The sequence below is a fragment of the Castor canadensis genome, chromosome 2 (assembly GCF_047511655.1).
Source record: "Castor canadensis chromosome 2, mCasCan1.hap1v2, whole genome shotgun sequence".
In the NCBI taxonomy this organism is placed as follows: Eukaryota; Metazoa; Chordata; class Mammalia; order Rodentia; family Castoridae; genus Castor; species Castor canadensis.
This window is the reverse complement of record NC_133387.1, coordinates 129002233-129009973: the sequence shown is the minus strand read 5'-3', so window position 1 is coordinate 129009973 and position 7741 is coordinate 129002233.

The following is a 7741-nucleotide window of genomic DNA, read 5'->3' as shown; positions in this document are numbered from 1 at the left end:
TTCTCCACAGTTAGGTAGCACCTGATGGCCATGTGTCACTCAGCTACATCAGCCAGGGGTGTAGGTGCCTCTTGAGTAGAGGTCGAGCTAATTTCATTCCCTCTACCCTCCTTCTAATCTCTGCACTAATGTAATTTTCTATGCCATTTACAGTTGTTTGTGTAACATGCTTTACTCTGTATTTTCCTAGTAGATAATTAAAACCCAAGTTTACACTTTTGGGTTTTTGTTTTTGTTTTTGTTTTTTTGGTGGCTTGGTGGTAGTAGGGATTGAGCTCAGAGCCTTGTACTTGCTAGGCGAGTACCTGACCACTAGCTACATCCCCAACCCTTATGTTTATTTCAACAGGCAAAGGCAACCTTTGCCTATGTTAATGAGACACTCTGTTCAGTGCTTAGCAGAAAAGATTACACCAGTAATACTGGTGGGCTGAGATCCAGGGAGGGTTAACTCAATGCTAAAGTGCACAGGCAAGGCCCTGAGTTCCACCACCAGCCACACACACACACACACACACACACACACACACACACACACACAGAGAGAGAGAGAGAGAGAGAGAGAAACAGAGACAGAGACAGAGAACACACTAGCTAGTTGTGAGCAAAAAGCTAAAACTTCTCCAGTTCCTGAAATGAAAATTTCCTAGAGTGCATGTTCCTCGTTCTCCAGTCTCAGGTTCATGTTGGGATGCTAGGAACTGAAGGCAAAGAGAGAGACCGCCAAATTTTTGTTATACACCATTGACTCTAAACTTAAAAAGTGATCATGGATTCCTCTAAAATTAAGAAGTTAATAAAACAAGACAAGATTATGTATTGCTGTTTATTTGGTGAGGAAAGAAAAGTTCTGGAAGCCAAATGCTTCAGTGGTGCTCATGGGCAGCTTGCTTTAGCCTTTGATTTAATCCTATTCTTGTGCTGCAGGCTGGGGGCGGGTGCGCGGGGAGGGGTAGTATGGCACAAGGGGGAAGGAACTGACATTTTGGAAAACCAAAGAGAATACAGTGAATTGTAACTCCTTACACAGCACTGAAGAAAGTTTATTTTTCTATTCCTTTTCCTTCACTTGTTATCATACAGAAGAACCAACTCAAAGTTGCAATTTCCTGTCATCTATGCTTTTTCTCCTCCTACTCCTTACATTGCCTCCATAGGAAATAAAGTATCTTTTAGTGATTAGAGTAGGAAATGTATCTGACAGAAATCACTGAGGATTCTGTAACCAAATCAAGTTGTTTGTTTTTCAGAGTCTATTAATTTTATTTTTTAATCTTATTCTTTTCAATGGACTATAGTTCACAATTTATGATACAAAGGATTGCCTTCTCAAACTTGTATAAAATATACATGCTGTGTGGCATAAAACTGAAACCATTTTCTGCTGATTCAAATTTGGGGGGGGAGGTTGCTTTTAATTTTGCTCAGAGTGATTTTTTGTGTAAGCACTCTCTCGAATATAACTGTGCTATTTATTTCAGGGAAAACATTAGGATCGATAACAAATAATAAAAGCAAGATCACACAGAGTTTAACCTTCGGACTCAGCTCCACTATAGAAGATAAAATGGCACTTTGGAACAATGGATGAAACACTTGTTAAATGCTAAAACACTACAGTGCCCAGGACCTCAGACACAGATGCTTAAAATATCCTTCAGACATAATCCCAAAAGCAGAGAAGCATGACACAGAAATGGTCATCAAGGTAGTATTTTCATTTGTTAATAATTAAAAGCACTGGTAACTGCATGGTAGGGAAATGATATTTTCTTAATTTATGACTTCATGGGCATATATAATTTCTGTAATTGAAAATAAAGCCTTTAAAAGATGAAATATCTGCAAACGGTTTTGCATTCAAATAAAAATCTAGTCTTGCTCTAAAATATAAAATTAATGAGCACTTACTTTCAGGGAGGGTGCATATTTTGGGTCCAGCTATGAGAACCATTCAAGTGTGTGTAGAACTATCAAGGGGAGAAATCACTTCATTCTTTGCTACAAATTCAGAATGTTATAGATCCAGTTCTCTGACTAAAGTCATCTAAATCATCTTTAGGTTGACTGAGTCAGAGTGATCATTTTCCATGTATCCAAGTCTTCACATACCCTATATATCTCTGAGAACAACACCAAAGAGAGTGACACACCTGTGATGACTTTACCCAGGCTCTGCCTCTAGCTAACCAAGATTTCACATGGAAAATTTTATACTCAAAGATAAGGGAAACCCAAGGTATAACATCCGACTTATACATATCTCCATAGAGGAAAGCCATGAACCCCATCCTTCAGTCCCTGCGCCAGCAAAGTCCCTATGAACTCCAGTGGAAATTCTGCCAAGAGCAAGATGGTGAAGCAGGGCTGAAGGGTGTCAAATCATATTAGTTCTGTCTGCCTTCGCAGAGCCGAGTGTCACACAGAATGGTACCCTTTTATTTGTTTAACTACTTGTGGTTCGATATATTTCTATCATCATAGACAGCTAGATAATGCAAAACTGGTGCAATTTCCTTTTATGGAGGTGATATATTTAATTTACAGCATATACATAATGCACGTTTGTAGAAAACATATTGATCAAACCAGCTTCCTTTATAACACTGGATATGCAGAGAAATCTCTGGGGATTAACATATGTCATCTCAGTCAAACAAAAACAAGGAGAAAATCTAATAATGTACTGTGTTTTTAAACATTCCCTAAAACATCTTTAGTAATTTCTGACAATTTTCGTACAGAGGAAGGAGCTTATGCCCAGATTATGTCCTTAAGATCCCAGGACAGAAACAGTTAAATCAGTAAGAAGAGGCGAATGGTTGGGCAATTGGTTTTTATGAACAATCCAGTTCATTTGGTCAAAAACTGTCCTAAAATGATGATGATGGTGGCGATGATGATAACAGGGCATGAATTCATATGGGGGCTCTGTCTGAAGAGGATCAATGGGAAGAGGGAAGGAGAAAAGAAAGGATATTGAAGGATAGAGAGGACAGAAATATGCTACACATAAACACATGAAGACAGCGTAATGAAGTCCACCACACACTTTGAAAAAGGGTGAGGGGGTTGGAAATATAGAGGCTGTGAACTTGTTCAAGAATATTGTACACATGTACGGAATTAGCACAATGAAATCTTGTATTATTAATGTATGTTAATTTTAAAATAAAAGTTTAAAAAGTTGTCACTCAAACAGACATAGTGGTGCATATCATATCTGTAATCCCAGCACTCCGGAGACTGGGGCAAGAGAATCTTGAATTTGACTACAGGGGTGTAAATGCCTTCATCCTGCAGGGGGTCTATGCAAATCTGATTGATCCCAAACTTCAAGTCTGCTTCTTTCCAGGACCTTGTCCAAATGGTCAAACCTTTTGCCACTGCCCATGAGGCCACCTATACTTTAGCATTGGGACTCATCTTTTTCCACACAAATTCAGTGGTAGCTAAAGCTTTGCCTATGTGGACTTCCTCTTACTGCCGGCTTACAGGACAACCCCTAAGTGGGGTTTTAGTCTGTTTTTAACATGTACTCACATATTGAGCTATGAACTCTATGTAGCATCTTCCTTCTTAATCAGCTAGTCAAAAGATGGCTCCATGTAGCCAGCTGTGGGTGTGAGCTAAGAAGCAGTACTGATGTGACTGTGGTGGAACACAGGAGTAAGATCCTCCCACTCAAGTTGCTTGATATGCCCTCTGGCTCTACCTCCTCACCACAAATGAGGTACTTCCATTTTACAAAGAATTGGTGAGTCTGACAGTTCTCAGATCTCAAAGGGCCCTTTCAGCCATATATGGTGTCCCATGGTCAGTGTCAGGCCCAATAAAATGCCAGATGCCATGTGATTTTTCTGCCGCAGATCACGTGGCCTTGCTTCAGAGATCATAGGGTCAAGGTCATGATTCTCTTCTTATGGTTTGTCATAATCATGACTGGTAATTCTAATACCATAAAGTCTGCCAGGTCATATGGCCCAAGTAAAAGGCCTGGTCACACTACAGCTTGTACCTGCCATGGAGTCATTTACTGCTTGAGATCCCAATCATATCTTGGACACTTTCTAACTTGGCAAATGGGCTGGAGCTATATGCACAAGTATAGGTTACGCTCCTTCTTGATCCCAAAGGGCCCACCCTTTTGAATATTCTGAAGTATTCAGGAAGTAATAATTCAAGAAGTACTAATTTTCCATTTACTTGAGGCAATGTCCTGATAGGTCCTCAGACTACTGGACACCTAAAATATTTTCTGATGTAAGGGATTCCTAAATCTTCACAGGGTATTCACCTGTCACCCTGGGGAGCACATGTGCCTTACCAAAGTTTACAATATACTTGGTAGCTTTGGTTCCTCTAGTTTGATTATTGTGATGACATTTACATAGTGGGCCGCTGGGAAGCTCTGCACAATATCCACACAGCCACGTTCTTTGGGCAGTATTACTACAGAGGGTAGGAGAGTTAACATGGGCCTGGGGATGGATGTAAATGCATATTGTTGTCCATCCCACACTGATGCGAACTGCTTCAGTTTCATCTTTCTGATAGGGACAGGAATAGGAATTCCCCACACTGGTCACTGAGTACCATGTACTTGACGTCATGTTAATCTGATCTGGCAAATAACACATTTGGCACAGCATTGCAACTGCTTCATTTGACTGTGTTTGCAGTGGTCCTGTGCCATCCTCTAGGATCAGGTAGTATTTGTAAGGACCAGAATGATGAATCAAATAAGAAATGATAAGGACTGCCAGCCCTGGATCCTTCAGGTCCCTAAGGATGACACAGATTGTAGCCATTCACACTGATGTATAATACTGTTTCTTACCTGCTAGAGGCAATTTTAGAGGCTTGGTGTCCCCACTATGATGGGAAATAGTGTCTAACCCTACAGACCAAGGAAAAATGTGGGGATTCTACAAAAGTTCAAGAGCTGACCATTCCACGTGTATAGTGTATATTCTGGGACTGGGAAAATAACATCTGAGTTAGTTCATGGACCCAGTGGACCCATTCTGAGCTGGGACTTAAGCCAGAAGTTTATTTTCAGGCCCTAGATACCCTCGGGCTAAGGAGGGATCGTAATGATGCTTTGGTCTCTAGGTCACAGTCCTTAAAATATCTAGTCATTCCCCTTCCGCAGTGAACAATTACCCAAGTAACTGTTCTGGTTGGGAAAGGGGTCAGAGAAGCGTTACCGGATGTACTTTTTATGGTGTAGCAGGGTCCTCTCTTGGAAATTCTGGATCTGAAAACGGGCTCAAGTCCAGAAACTGGGCAAGAAATCAAGACTTTCCATTGTAGGGTTGCTTTCATCATCACCATCATCCATTCCTGAATTCCTTTGTGTTAGAGATTGAGGAATGTCAACTGCTCATCTATCTTGCTACTGCTGACCTGGGTTCTCTTAACCATCTCCATAGCTCTCTACAGGTGATGGCTCCCCGGCTGCTACTCCAACCTTGTCACTCATGATGATCACACATTATTGTTGCTGTGGCTGCTGACATGTCATCACCTGCCCTCTATTGTTTCCGTATTTGATTGTCTTTATTTCTGTCAAGAAATCTGTTTGTGTTAAAGCCTCTTCTACTATGTGCCCTTGCCTGCAGTGGACAGACACTGGGAATTTCTGTGGCACCTATGTCCCTGTCACTAACCTTGTCATTTTGGTAAACAGAGTTTCTTCTGGGCCCTCCCACAGAACACATATATCTCACCTGATATATGGCCACTATACCCACTTCTCAGGTTGTTTTGATTCCTTATTTCTATCATTTTCTGTGCTCATTCTACTGCACTTGGTATAGGTTATAACTTTTTTTTTAAGACAGGGCCTTGCTGACAGCCCAGGCTGGACTTGAACTTGAAATCTTCCTGCCTCTGGCTCCTGAGTGTTGAGGTGACAGGTGTGTACCCAAGACCTGGCATCTATAGCATTCTCTAAGCTGCAAAGAACCAGTAGAGCAGCATGCTAACCACTTACTGGGGGGCGGGTGTTTGGAAAGGCATTCCATCCTTGTCACAGAACAGAGTTCCCATGTCACTAGAGCTCTCTCCTTTTTTATGCCCACCCCCATAGTTCCATATACAATCTCCTGGGCCTCGCAAATACATCCTGACCAGATTTTTTTATTATTATATACTAATTGTACAAAATAATGGGTTTCATTATGACATTTTCATATGAGCATATAATTTACTTTAATCATATTCACCCCCTATTATCTTCTGTGGTTCCCCCTCCTCCTCCCTCGTCTCAAACACTTCCCCTTCTATTTCATGTTTTTTTAATCTCAATTTCACATATGAGAGAAAACATGATATATGCCTGAGTATGGCTTATTTTGCTCAGCACAATGGTCTCCATTTCCATCTACTTTCCTGCAAATAGTATGACTTGCTCTTCCTTGTGACTGAATAGTACTTCATTCATAAGCATACCACATTTTCTTTATCCATTTGTCTGTTCATAGGCACTAGATGATGCCATAACTTGGCTGTTATAGATAGAGCTATGATAAATGTGATGTCCAGGTATCTATAATGTGTGTTGGCTAATTCCTTTGGGTATATGCCTAGGAGTTACATAGATGGATCATATGGCAGTTCTGTTTTCAGTTTTTTGAGGAACCTCCATACTGATTTCCACAGTGGCTGCACTAATTTATATTCCCAACAATGGTGCATTAAAGGATCTTTTTTCCTACATCCTCACCAGCACTTGTTTTTGTTTGATGATAGCCATTCAGACTGGTGCGATAGACTCTCATTGTAGTTTTGATTTGCATTTCCCTGATGGCTAAAAATGGTGAACAGTTTTTCATGTGTTTATTGGCCATTTGTATTTCTTCTTTTGAGAATACTCTGTTTAGTTCACTTGTCCATTTATTGATTGGATTATTTGTTCCTTTAGTGTTTATTTAATTTTTTTTAGTTCTTTATATTTTCTGGATGTTTATCCCCTGTCAGATGAATAGCTAGCAACAATTTTCTCCCACTTGCAGATCCTAAGGCCTGACCCTTCCCCGGTTGGGCTGTGCTGTGACTTAATGCTGGTTACTGGGCTGGTAAGTAGGAGAAGTTTCTGGGAGAAGGTCATTGTTATCTTACTATCAGAGGCTTCTGCATTTCTCAAGTAAGAGAGGAGTATTAGCCTTTAACAGAAAAGGGTGACCCACTTCTGCAGACAGAGAGTATAGGAAACCCAGGTGGTTGAAGATTTTGAAGCTTATTGACCCTGGTCCCATTCCTTCCCATTTAGGGTCCAAATCCTGGCAGACGCAACTTGGAGGCTAAAAATGTGAACTTCTTTTGGGTTAATCGTCTCCTATTATTTTTAAGTCCTAAGTGAGGACCTTGGCTTTTTCAGTCTCCCATTGTAAGAGCTGGGAGTCTCCTTATATGCTGTGGTAAGGCCCTCTGGCTTTTATACTTCAGTTTAACTTGGTGATTTATAGCCCTCAGCCTTTCGTGTCTTCTCAGTTCTTGGATAGTTTGCAACAACAGGTATACAATTCTATAGTCCTTTAATTGCTGTTTACCACGAAGCTCTCAAACACCTGAGATATTGCATCTTGCAATGCATTCCTCTCTGCTGCTATCTCATCCACCATCAGTGTCTGTTTTAACAATTGCATCATAGCACATCCCAGGACTATTAATACCCTATCTACCACCAGAGATGATCCTAGTTTCCAGCCAGTCAGCAGAAATTTGACTCCCAAAT